Raw genomic sequence first — 14,549 nt, forward strand, 5'->3', positions numbered from 1 at the left:
CATTTTTCCAAATTTATTGATTGTCTTGGCCTTCATACAGTATCATAAACTTAATATATAAAGGGAAGATTTAATATATAGACTGTTGATGCTTTATGATTGGAATGTCTTAAATTGCATTTTTTACTTTGCATCTTTTACATGAAAAGAAACATAATTCATTTGTAACTTATTTTAAGCTTGTTTACATTTTATTTTCAAATAACAGTATATTATTTACAAAAAGTGTAGATATTAAATCAATATTATACAACACAATCCTGTTGTGTTGCCAATTTCTGTTTCTATTCATAAGTGAACCTTGTTATGTTTAGTTACATTTTCTCCAAATAAGTGTGCCCAAAATTACATCTTACACTTGATATATGCCTTTCCCTCCCTGCCTAGCAACATTTTATTTATTTGATTGTTATAAATACTGACAATAAACTGAGCCAATATGCTGTGCTCACATTATTCTTGACTATTGGCTATATTTCTTAGCCTGCACCTGCACTCAAATACAAAGAAGGACACAAATGAGGAATAGGTGCATTTTGGTATCACTGACCTGAATTCTGAATCTTCCTGTCACAGGATATTACTTTTAAGGCAGACTTTGCCCCATCACCTCATGCCCCAAGAACCGATAATTGTAAAGTAAAGCTTCTCATAATGATAGGACCTGAAGGATTACTCTGAAGGCTGCAGAAAGCTTCTGTATTGTGCTGAAGCATCATCTCCTCTTCTTTCATACTGAAAAATCCAGCTGGCTTTCAGATTTGTTCAAGATCTGATTCTTTCTACTTTGTTATGCTATTGTATCTGGCTTGTTTTGACCTTGTTGCATGTGACTTTTTTCACCTGCAGTTATGCTGCCCTGTTTCACAAATTTCATTATTTTTAATTCAGCAGAGGACAAAGTATTTTAAAGTAAATGAACAAACCTTCCAGCAGTATGCCATGGATAGGTGTTCAAGTACAGTGATCTCTGATCTGAGAACAGAACAATTGAAAATATGACTTTTTATATATTGGAATTATTGAAGAATATGATAGAAAGAGCAAATAAAATAGAATGAGGAAAATATGTGTACTAATGACATATTGCATTTTTATTTTAAATAACACCAGAAAACTTGAAAAAGAGGCATATGGAGGATAACATATATTTTTTGTTTGTAAGGGGGAGAGTTTTATGAGCTAAACTTTGAGTATGACCAAATACTTAAACTTCCTAATGCATTTTGCTGCTATTATCATAGGCATGTTATCTTACTTAACAGAGGTGACAAATTACAATCAACAGTAATTAGAACATCATCCTAAAATTTTAAAAGTGATAAAATTATCTTAATAAATCAAATAATTTAGCAAAAGATGTCTGGTTGATGATATCATTAATTTTATTACTCTATTAATGAAAAGTTGGATGTATTTGGTAACCAAAACCAAAATGTTTTCAATACTTCCATTAATAGGACACACAGTGATGATAGCAAGCAGTTAAAAATGATCCAATTGTAAATACATCTGGATAATGGAATTTCTGTTCATGGAGGAAAATAAACATTTTTAAGTCTTCCTTGTCACTAATCTGTAGAACAATAAATGTCTTGAACTAGAGGCCAGGTTATCTGAGAGATTGCTTCTTCCAGATTACATTTACTCAAATCTGGCAGGAAGGGCAAGTTGTATGTCTTGTTTAAAAGGGTGTTCCATCTGTCAGGATCTAGGACAGGGGTGTCAAACTCGCAGCCCGTGGGCCAGATGCATCATGCACTAGCCACCCCACCCCCCACCCCCAATTTAGCGAAGGAGAAAAAGTTGCAATATATCAGGTGATGACAATGTGATGCCACAAGTTTGACACTCTTGATCTAGGACATGAACACTTGCCCTTTGAGAACATCGTGAGCCTCTGTGGCACATTGATTAGAGTGTAGTACTGCAAGCTACTTCTGCAGCCAGCTGCCTACAATTTGGCAGTTCAAATCCCACCAGGCTCAAGGTGGGTAAAATGAGGACCCAGTTTGTTGGGGGCAATATGTTGACTCTGTAAACCGCTTAGAGAGGGCTGTAAAGCACTACAAAGTGATATATAAACCTAAGTGCTATTGCTATTGCTATCATCCCTCACTAGATATTAGGCCTGACCCTTTTGATCATCTGAAAATCCCTCAAAATTTGTTCTTTTTCTGCAAGCTTAGGATCCCTGGTAAGGGGAGGCCTGCATATTGGCTATATTATATGTAATATTGGCCCTCATGATCTTGTTTTACTTATGTTTACTGTTTTTATAGAATGTTTTAATTGATAGTTTTATTGTATGCCACCCAGAGTCACTTTATGGGTGGTCATATACATTTGAGAAATAAATAAAAAATATGATTTCATGTAAATATAAACAAGTATTATACAAACATACTTTCTGATATAATACATTACTATTTTTTATGGAAGAAATAAATATGTGAAATCTTTTCAGTTTCCTTTAGAACAACATTTGGCCTTTAAATTGTTTGTCCCTCTAAGCCAGGGGTCCCCAACCACCGGGCCCCAGACCGGGACCAGTCCCTGGATCATTTTTTACCGGGCTGCCAGTTTTCTGGGCACCACCATCTTGTTTCAACAGAAAGTGCTTCTGGGTGAGCTTTTCCGGTTGGAAAGCGGCATTTGGGTCCTGAAGGAATCCTCGCGCCTTAGTTTCATTGAAGGGGGGGGCGCTTCAAATGAAGAGCCGTCCCGATGGCGGAGGAGATCAAAAAAACACAAAAAAGGTACAAAGGAGGAGTTGAAGGTGGCGGGGAGAAGCGGGGGACGGCTGGCTGGCCGGTCGCTCGGCTCACCTTGCCTTGTCATGCATGCTGATGCCTGTACCGGGCCGTGGGTCATTTTGTGATGCCGGTACCGGGCCGTGGCACAAAAAAGGTTGGGGGACACTGCTCTAAGCCACTTCCTTCCATGTTACCCCTTGAAGTGTAATAGACATGGAACTTTTGTTTTGGATATACAAAGATTTAACTCTAGAAGAAACATAACTAGAAAAAATAGTTCCCTTTCATTGATCCTTTGTTACCAAAAATAGAACTCAGTAGGCTGCTGTGTGAAAAAGTGATTGCTCCAAATTTGGTATAATTTAGTTGTTAACAAAAATCACATCCTATACTGTTAAGAGGCTGCTCTGTATTTTTCATAATCCATAAGCAATAAATATATCGACAGAATCAACATATCACAGTAGGTTACACTGAGAACTAGTTTTAGCTTAGGGCAATGCAGAGGTGGACTACACTTATGTTAACAACTGGTTCTCTGATTGTGAGCATGTGTGTGCTCACTTCACTTGCAGCTGCATTTCGGGATGAAATGCAGCTTCAAACATGCAGCTAATCTACACAGGCAGCTCTGGTGGGCAGCATGGGCAGGGGGGGAATAAGGCAGAAAGTTAGTTATATATGGAAAGGATAGCAAAGGGGTGGGTAGGCAGGCCCAGCCTGTGATCACAACTACTAGTTCACCTGAACTGGTTTGACCAGCAGCAGCCCACCACTGAGACAATGTCTGAACTCTGTCATTGTGGCTTATAAATTATGGTATTAACTATAACACTACAGTTAAATGGTGGCTTATCCAATAAAGAAAGCTTTAAAATTTGTGAGTGTCCAGATATTTTTTCCTTAACCTTTACAGCTAATAAGATGGGCATGTTATTAATGCCAAAATGATCCATGCTAGTTATCACTGACAATACATTTATTATATTAATGATACATTGTGCAAAACAAAACAAAATACTTTTAAAAGAACTTTTAACCAATTTGATTTGACAACCATAGGTTGTAGTGTTTTGAAACAGAAGATATAACTAGTAACAGACACAATTATTTCTAACACATATGAGCTTACAAAATGTTTAGTATTTAAAGTATATGGTAGCAAGTGTTTTGTTAGCCAGAATTTCAATTTTTTCTCATACTTCTACAAGCATAATTTAGAATACAAGCAATGCATGAAAGTTTGAGGCTGTCTAATTACAGTGAATTTACCAGAGCAATAAACAAACCTAATTTCCAACCCTATAATGCTTTTCTTAACTTAGGTTTAACAAAAAAACCCTGCCATTTCAATCAACCCAATCTTTCCAATGTCACCAAGAAAAGCAGCTGGTATCTCTCATTTTTTGGGAAGCAGGGGGACAGAAGCTGATGGAAGGCATTATTTTGCTTAGTGGGGCTGACCCTTAGAATGCCTCTCCCTTTTCCCCATAGAAGGCTTGTTTGGATTCAATGTTATCTGCCTTCCAGAAACAAATGAAAACAGAGCTTTCCTGGAGGGCATTTAGGGTTGATACCACATACTGTTTTTGAATGTGTATTTAGTGTTTATGTTATTATGATGATCATGGTTCTGCATTGTCTTCTTTTGTGAGCTACCAGGAATTACTTGTAATTGCAGCAACACATATCAATAACATTTAATGAGATAAAATAAGTAATTAAATACATTTTTATATTAAGATGATTCAAAATAACCCTGAGTATTAAATGCTGATGGGAATCTCATGGGAGTTTTGCTCTGCACATCAAAATATATATCATTGCTAGAGTGGATATCATATAAGTTTAATGCTAATTATATACTTTGTAACTCTAGATTTTAAACCCTCTTTTTTAGTTCTAAGGAAGATATTTCCTATTGTTCAATATTTTTTTTAAAGATAGAACAATCAGGAGTTATATTCCATATTCTAAATATAATACATCATACACTGGTAGAGTATTGTATGATTTTTACAAAACTGGACAAACTGGATTTGAAATTATTCCAAAGTAGTTACAAAATTGTAATCTAATTCCATCCTCACAGTTCTCACTGGGAATTTTTATGCAGGAAGAATAAATGACCCTGTCACAGCCAAGCAGTATTTTCCTCTAGGAACAAATTTAGGTTTGGCCAAATGCTAAAGAAATTCTCATAGCATGAATTGAAATCAAGCTAGAGAAGAGTTACCACATCATTTTTCATTTCTGTGTAGAATGATAGCAAGACCTCTCGTCACTCCAGGACCTGCAATTTAAAGAGTTGGGTACAGAATAAGGGCAAGTTCTGCAGTCTCCAAATAGTCATCTTGATGACCCCTAATTATGTTCCCTGCCTATTCTCAGCATTCTGAGGTTAGCAAGAGTGGAGCTGATTGCTCAGCCAATTTCAAAACACTTTGGAGAAATGGGAAGTGCAAACAACACAGTATAGAAATGCCCAATGAGCCATCCTTTAACTGATAGCTAACGTACTCCGACTCCATTGTATATTGGGAAGATTTTTGTAAGCTATAAGCAAAATAATAGGGTTTTTTTTTGTTTATTCTGATAGTAGCTCAATCACTCCTTTAATCTTTACATTTTACAGACTCTTGTTCATAAACTTTTTTCTTCTACAATTCTGCAACAGAATTAAAACACTGTTCAAATTATATGCTCAGAGTGAATATATTCTTGTTTTTGGGGGGAGTCTCTGAGCTTGGTTATTTGCTGACAGACACTGCTTTACCCAATTAGATTACATCTTCAATGCTACAAGGGTGTGAGGTTTGCTGTCTGTTTATACACAACAGCTTACCTTATCAGGGTTGGTGGGAATGTGGTTTTCTGTTTGGTAATTCCTTGATTAGTCTGATTCTTACTGAAGAGATAATAGTAAAGGCTTCCCCTGCCCAGTCATGCTTATCTCGATTTCTTAGCCGATGGAGCCAGCATTGTCCAAAAACATTTCCATGGTCACATGGCCAGCATGACTCTATGCTGAGGCTCACGGAACGCTGTTCCCTTCCCATCAAAGAGGTTCCTATTTATCAACTTGCATTTGTATACTTTCAAACTACAGGTAGTCCTCGACTTACAACAGTTTGTTTAGTGACTATTCAAAGTTACAGTGACACTGAAAAATGTGATTCATGACCATTTTTCATAGATATAATCTTTAAACATCCCCAGGATTATGAGATCAAAATTCAGATGCTTGGCAACTGGTTCATATTTATGACCTTTGCTGTATCCCAGAGTCATGTGATCCCCTTTTGTGAACTTCTGACAAGCAAAGTTAATGGGAAAGCCAGATTCATTAATAATCAGGTTACTAACTTATCAAGTGCAGTGATTCACTTAACAATTTTAGCAGGAACAGTTGTAAACTGAAGCAAAACTCGCTTAACAATTTTGGCAGGAACACTTGTAAACTGAGGCAAAACTCACTTAACAAATGTCTCACTTAACGACAGAAATGTTGGGCTCAATTGTGGCCGTAAGTCAAGGACTACCTGTATTAGATGGGTAGGATCTGGGGCACATAACAGAACACCGCATTGTGTAGTGCTTGGGTCTCAATCCCAGGCTGTCAGCTTTCCATCTAACAAGCTAAGCATCTTTGACCATTGAGCCACCATGCCCCTGGCTCCTTATTGAAGATGTTACCTAATCTGGTAATGAAATGCCTGCAAGCAAGCAACCAAGCTCAGAGATACTAAGGATCTAATTCAGAGCTACACATTCTTCTATTGATACTTGTGCTTTTCTTCTAATATTGATCTAATACATGTTAGAATAGGGAGACAGTTTCTTGCATGAAATGAACTGTCAGTTTAGCATTGTTTTTCATAATCCACTGTAAATCTTTGATGTGAAGTTCTCTAAGAAAGAGGTGTTGCAAACCCCTTGACCTGATTCATTGCGCTATATTTTTCAGGTAAATTGACTTTTGCAAAGGAAAACATTTACAGAAATGGAACTTGTGAACCATAGAAAACAGTTGTTTACCAAACACTAGGCTAGATGAAAAATGTTCTTTCTTTGATCCTTGTGCTGCTCAAAGTATTACTAACTGATTTGCCTGTGGTGTAAAACCTCTGAATGCCATATTTTTTTTTTGCAGAATATCATTCCATCTGTTTTATCACATTCCAGAAGCATAGCATTATTAATCTTTGTGAAACACTCTTGCTGGTTTCAGGCTTCCTGCTGTTGATTAAGACCAGATTAAGTTTTGCAACTTGCAACTTGTTTTTAATAAACTTTTCTGCTGAAATGAAGTTATTTTTTTGTGGAAAATATTCCCATTCACAATCTTTTAAAATGTCATTTTAAGTTTCTAGCAAAAAGAAAAAGAACAAACAAAAGTTAAAATATCAGCTACATAATAGAACAATTATTTTTTAAATAAGGTAGCATACATATTTTTTCAGTTATATAATGTCACTTTCAAAGTTTGTCTTTTCATATAGTGTGTCAAAGCTTCTGCATTTTAAATCATCTTGTTCATTTTTTAAATATTGCACTATTCTGGGTATTTTTGTAAAAAAATATCATACCATAGAATCCACACGTTAAATAGAACCATAAAAGAGATCAGATGTAATATAATTTTGATAGATGTATATATCAATCTCACTAGGTGTACCATACTATATTATAAATTCTCCTCCTCCTCCTCCTCCTCCTCCTCCTCCTCCTCCTCCTCCTCCTCCTCCTCCTCTTCTTCTTCTTCTTCTTCTTCTTCTTCTTCTTCTTCTTCTTCTTCTTCTTCTTCTTCTTCTTCTTCTTCTTCTTCTTCTTCTTCTTCTTCTTCTTCTTCTTCTTCTTCTTCTTCTTCTTCTTCTTCTCCTTCCATATTCGTGCATATATATCTATATATATACCTGCATATATACATATATACATATATGGATCTTTGGTTGTTCGGGTTTTCTCCCGCGTAAGATTCGAAGTATCTAGGCAGCGTTTCGATGAAGTCTCATTCATCATCTTCAGGCTTCTGTCTCCGGCTCTGTGCTTCTCAGAGTAATGGAGATTGCAGCTGCTTCCTCCTTTTAACTGCCAGTGGGGTGGGACTTGATTGGGTGGGGGCTTGGCTGTGTTCTGATTGGGTGGGGTGTGTTCTCATTGGTAGGGGGTTTGGCTGTGTTCTGATTGGTTGGGGGTTAGCCGTGTTCTGATTGGTTGGAGGCGTGTTCTGTTCAGGTGGGGGCTTGGTTGTGCTCAGGTTAGTCTTAGTTGCTGGGGATTTGAGCTGGAGAGTTGTGATCTTGCTGTTTGGCTTCTAGTTCGTGGTCCTGCTGCATCTTCATAGTGGGTGTCGGTTTGCTTCATGTATGGCTCAGAGGGTTTGAAGTGGGTAGTGATGCAGCTGCAGTGCAGCTTCTGGTCCATGGTCGTTTCTCATTTTCTGAATGGGTGGGAGTCTGTTTTCTACATGGAAGTGTGGCGGTGGCATCTTGTGTGGCTCTCATGGGTGTGGGTCCGGTGTCCTTCTTCATGTTAGGTACTCGTCTGTTCATGAGGCGGGTTTCCAAATGGCTGGAAGGCGGGAGGTGTCATCTCGTTTGTTCATACTGTGTGGGCGTTTTTCTATCTCTATGGCTTCTCTGATTATTCTGCTGTTGAAGTGTTCGGTTTTGGCGATAGTTCTGGTATTTTTAAAATCAATTTCATGTCCTGTGGCTTTGAGGTGTTGGACCAGGGAAGAGGTCGTTTCTTCTTTTTTGATTGAGTTCTTATGTTCTTCAATGCGTGCACTTATTCTTCTGTTAGTTTGTCCAATGTATGTGGTAGGGCAGGCAGTGCAGGGGATTTCGTATACTCCTTGGTTTTCTAATTCGATTTTGTCTTTGGGGTTTCTTAGGATGGTGGATATTTTTCTGTTTGTGCAGAATGCTGTTTTGATGTTGTGTTTTTGGAGGATCTTGCTAATTTTGTCTGTAGTGCCTTTTATATATGGGAGGAGGGCTTTGCCGTTTTCTTGTTCTCTGTCTTGGATTTTGGTTGGGGTTTCTTTTTGGATTAGGTGGGTAATCTTCTTTCTTTGGAATCCATTGGCTGTAAATACGTTGGTGAGAGTGTGTAGTTCGGTTTTTTGGTGTTGTTCATCGGCTAAGCATTTTGTTCTGGAGATGAGTGTCTTGGCTACGGAATTGATCTGTGCTGGGTGGTGGTGTGAGAGTGCATGTAGATAGCGGTTAGTATGTGTTTTCTTCTGGTAGATGGTGTGTCCTAGGGAGCCATTGGATCTTTTGTATACCAAGACATCTAGGAAGGGAAGTTGATTGTTGGCTTCTGTTTCCATGGTGAATTGTATTTTGGGGTGTAGGCTGTTGAGGTATGTGAGGAAGTTGTTCAGTTTTTCTTTCCCGTGTGACCAGATTATGAAGGTGTCATCTACGTATCTGAGCCAGAGTTTGGGTTTGTGGTCGTATTTTTCTAGAGCTTGTGTTTCAAAGTGTTCCATGTAGAGGTTTGCGATGACAGGTGAGAGGGGTGATCCCATGGGTGCTCCTTCTATTTGTTTGTATTTTTGTCCATTGTAGGTGAAGTAAGTATTGGATAGGCAGTGGTTGGTTAGATCTAGGATGTGCTTGGGGGGGTTGTATTTGTTTTGGATGGCTGTCAAGGCTTCTTTTATTGGCACTTGGGTGAAGAGGGATATGACATCGAAGCTTACTAGTAGGTCGCTAGGTTGTAAGTTTTGTTTCTTTATGATCTCGATGAACTGGAATGAGTTTCTTACTTGTGAGTTGATGGATTCTGCATAGGGTTGTAGTTGTTTGGCAAGAAATTTGGCCAGGTTTTGTAGAGGTGAGCCTATGGAGCTGACTATTGGTCTGAGTGGGGTTCCTTCTTTGTGTATTTTGGGGAGACCATAAAGCTTGGGGCATCTGGATGATTTTTCTCTGGGTATGATTCCTTGCTGGATTTCTTCACTGATGGGGGAGGCTTTTATTTTGGATTTGGTAGTTTTTTCTAGGTAGGTGGTGGGGTCTGTCTTTAGGGGTTTGTATGACACCTCCCGCCTTCCAGCCATTTGGAAACCCGCCCTCATGAACAGACGAGTACCTAACATGAAGAAGGACACCGGACCCACACCCATGAGAGCCACACAAGATGCCACCACCACACTTCCATGTAGAAAACAGACTCCCACCCATTCAGAAAATGAGAAACGACCATGGACCAGAAGCTGCACTGCAGCTGCATCACTACCCACTTCAAACCCCTCTGAGCCATACATGAAGCAAACCGACACCCACTATGAAGATGCAGCAGGACCACGAACTAGAAGCCAAACAGCAAGATCACAACTCTCCAGCTCAAATCCCCCAGCAACTAAGACTAACCTGAGCACAACCAAGCCCCCACCTGAACAGAACACGCCTCCAACCAATCAGAACACGGCTAACCCCCAACCAATCAGAACACAGCCAAACCCCCTACCAATGAGAACACACCCCCACCCAATCAGAACACAGCCAAGCCCCCACCCAATCAAGTCCCACCCCCACTGGCAGTTAAAGGAGGAAGCAGCTGCAATCTCCATTACTCTGAGAAGCACAGAGCCGGAGACAGAAGCCTGAAGATGATGAATGAGACTTCATCGAAACGTTGCCTAGATACTTCGAATCTTACGCGGGAGAAAACCCGAACAACCAAAGATCCACATACAAATACCCGCGAGAACCTCAGAAAACAAATATACATATATACATATATGCATATGCATATGCATATACATATACATATACATATACATATACATATACATACATACATACATACATACATATATATATATATATATATATATATATATATATACACACACACACACATACATACACTCTGGGGTTCTTGTGAGTATTTGTATGTGGATCTTTGATTATTCGGGTTTTCTCCTGCATAAGATTGGAAATATTTAGGCAACGTTTTGATGAAGTCTCATTCATCATCTTCAGGCTTGTGTCTTCACCTCTGTGCTTCTCAGAGTAATGTGAGCTTGCAGCTGCTTCTTCCTTTTAACTGCTAGTGGGGGTATGACTTGATTGGGTGGGGGCTTGGCTGTGTTCTGATTGGGTGGGGGTGTGTTCTCATTGGTTGATGTACACTATACAGAAGCCTGATGATGGCAGATGAGATTCTGCTGAAACGTTGCTACAACTTTAAAAGCACAACTACAATGACGTGGGAAAATACCCGAAAAAAGCTGAATGCCATACATGTAAGTACCCGCAAAAACTTAAGAAAACAAACACACACACACACACACACACACACACACACACACACACACACATATATATATATATATATATATATATATATATATATATATATATATATATATATATATATATATATATATATGCTTATTGTATTATAAAAAAATGTAAATGCTTAATCATAACTGTGGGGCAGAGCGAAGGGAAAGGAGGGGCCTCTCTCATCCTTTGGGAAGAAAAAGGGGCCTGGAGGCTGGGAAGAATTGGCTCCCCCTCAAACGAAGGAAAAGCAGAGCCCCCCCTCACCTATCTGGTCTCCTGTCATTTCATATCTCAAGTCAGAGGAAACCTCTCTCTTCTTTCCCAGGAGTGGCTGCCTGTAGGTGGGGGAGGGAAGGAGGGCCAGGCTGGAAGCACCAGGCAACACCCCCCCTTCAGCCTCTACACAAGAAGATTCCCCCCACCGAGGCTAGGCTTCAGGTTTCTCCCACCGCTTCCAAACAGAGAATGGTCCCTTCCTATGTGGAGGCCGAAGTGGGGAGTGGAGCCCAGAAAAGCTTGAGCTCTCTCCCGCACAAACAGGCTGATTATTAGGAGCCCATCTTCTTCAATGCTTTTTTGGTCTGGGCATTTGATCCTCCCCTGCCCCATACCAAAGGAAATCCAGCCAAGCTTCTCCTTCCCTCCTACTCTTCCCCATGCTCCCTTTCCCCCACTCAACCCTACTTCAGGACAGAGGAGAGAGCACTGGAAATATGTGTTGGCATTTCCAACATGCATTTTTCCGGCGCCGGCCCACAATTCTTCATGTTCCTCAAGGCCTGGCTTGCTGAGGGGGGAAAGTAGCCCTAACCACTCTGCTGCCCCCCCCCTCCACGGCCCCATCTGTCACTGCCCAATGAAGGCACAGGAAAAGCAAGTGAGCAGAAACACAGCTCTTGCTGGGGTGAAAGAGTAGAGATCAAAAAAAACAAAAAAAAAAAAAAACACAGGCAACAGAAAACAGTGCTTTTTATAGGGGGAAGCTTCCATCTTCTTTTGCCTGTGCCTTCTTTGCTCTCTGCTCTTTCGCCCCAGTGAGAGCTATGTTTCTGCTTGCTTTTCCTGTGCTTTCCCTGGGCAGTGATGGCTGGGGCCATGAGGGGGGAGCAGGGCAGAGTACTGAGAAGGATGGGAGAACTGATGCCGCTGACGCGGCCCCATTCTGGACCTCTGAACTGGATGGTGAGCACATACTTGCACACTCTGCCCCCTTCCTCCACCACCAGCCAGTACTTTTCCTGCCCTGGCCATCCCTACAGCCCACAGCCATCGAGGAAGAGCCCAGGCCAGGAGAGGTGGAAGGTGCAGGAGTGGCATACAAATGCAAGTAGTGTGGCACTCCTGCACCTTCTGGCCATTTTCATTGCCGCTTCAGCCCGTCTGTGCCTCCAGCCCCCTCTTGCTGCAACAGCACCAATACCTCATCCTGGCTGGTGAGGGCTGCACTGCTTTTTGCAGGTTTGTGCTCGGCTGAAGGGTGGGAGCCAGCGGGTGGGCGGGCCATGTGGGCGGCACAGCCTTGTTTTCCCACACAGCCTGGATTAATTGCTTTGGGGTGGACATTTCTCTGCAGCCCACCAAAATTTTCTAATGGACCACCATTGGGCCATGGCCCACCAGTTGTTGATCACTGTTCTAGATATCTCTTGTCTTTTTTCATCATCCTAGTGCTTCTCAATAAGTTAAATTCAAGGATGGCATACTGAGAAGTTGATCAGTTGTAAAATGAGGTGCTATTCCAGGAGGTGATTAAGTCCTTTGTTGAACTACTTGCCAAGGTCTAGGAAAGCACCTGAGGATGCTCTCGAAAAACTTTATTCAAACCAATCCTGAAGGATAGCAGCCCTAACAAGCGATTAAGCAAACAGAAAATGATATGATCATGATGAGGGATTGTTTTTAATGTCTCACATTCATATCACTAAGCCAAGACAAAAAAACTAGATCCAATATTCATATGCTTTCAGAGTATATTCATGAACTGGAATAGAGCTTAGTAACAAAGTCAGCCAATGAATAAGCATAGCAACTAAGTCAGCCAATGAGGACTGTTTGGAAAGTGAAACTAGAAGTAGCCTGAGTGTAGCTCTAGTCTCTGCAACTGCTGAATTAAAACTGGAACTGTTCTCTACTGTTCTCTCATCTGCTTGTTTTTGCCTGTAACTGTCTACCACGTTGGAAGAACCTACATTGGTATTGTACATTTACTTATATATTATATGTATATAAAGAAGTTAATGAATCCTGCTGAATCAGTCATCTGTATGTGCTTTCTGGATTTGAATTTCTGCTGCAAAATCTAACATATGTATTAGACTCTTAACCTGGACTACGGACTCCAAATCTGCTTAAACTTTCAACAAATAAATGCAACTCCTGAACCATCGGAATAAGAAACTTCACCAACAATCTCGATCAAGCAGCTCAGGCAGAGGAGATGCTGTGAAGACCAGTACAAAAGGAAAAGTGCTTTTTCTTAAAGCCCAAACAAGAGTCTGAAATCTGATTATCTGATATGTAAGGCCTTTAAAACCATATCCTGAATAATAACAGGCACTCTACTAACAGCCTTGAACTTACAGGTGATGCCACACCTAAAATCCAAATGGGCATAATTTATATCCATTCTCGTATCAGGTTGGCCTTCTCACCCAAGATAATTTGTCACACAAGATAAGTTTGTGCTGAAATGGGAACTGCTATAAGATTCAAAATCTCCTTTCCTGGAGAATAGTTCATTCCTATCTCCAATCATCAATGGTTCATTCTCTCTCTCTCTGCCAATCTCTACCAGATGTTCCAGTTTACCTTCAAGTCACCTATTTCTCTCCCACAATTGCTAAAGACCCATCATCAGTTCTTGGAGTCCAATCAGCCAACTTCTTGCTTGTTGACTCCAGCCACTCAGCTGACTAACCCACCTTTTTTTCAGAGATCTGCAAGTGTTTATTTACATTCAGCCAACTAACAAACCTTGCTTTTGCCAGAGTAAAATAGGGTGAGTCTCAAAATTATATTGTGAGTAGAGAGGTTACAAGAAAAGTAAGGGCAAGTTAATTGAATGTTTATCTCAGATAAAGCAACTTATTCCTTGTGGTGAGAGATATGGGGAAAAGCACTTCAAAGAGACTCCACTTTAATTAATTAACAATAATTGAAGAATTTCTAGTTTTCAAGTTTCTGTATTTATTCCAGACTATCATTACAGATTCATTACAGATACTGAAATTCATTCTTGCTTCTTGGACATTGAAGCTACATGGACTTGGCAAAGGGGAAGGTACACAATCCCTCTGTATCTTGATTGGAAAAAGAAGTCCAGGAATCTTTCTCATCAATTCCTTTCAATCCAATTCCACCAATATTTTTTTTTCCTGACCTTGGAGTCTTCATGTCCTCATAAAACTCCAGCTGCAGCAGGTATTTTCCATCACTGAGGGCTGATAACCATCTTTTTCTCTACTTCTGTCAATTACAAAAAATC

The 14,549-nt window shown here is 40.1% G+C and overlaps 1 protein-coding gene across 26 annotated transcripts in view; it reads left to right on the forward strand.

Annotated features, from left to right (window-relative positions):
- NRXN1 (neurexin 1) overlaps positions 1-14,549 on the forward strand; it is a 915,732-nt gene that overhangs the window by 136,980 nt on the left and 764,203 nt on the right. The window lies entirely within an intron of this gene.

This window comes from Pseudonaja textilis, chromosome 1 (assembly GCF_049901715.1).
Source record: "Pseudonaja textilis isolate UNSWEBS1 chromosome 1, rPseTex1.2, whole genome shotgun sequence".
Lineage (NCBI taxonomy): Eukaryota > Metazoa > Chordata > Lepidosauria > Squamata > Elapidae > Pseudonaja > Pseudonaja textilis.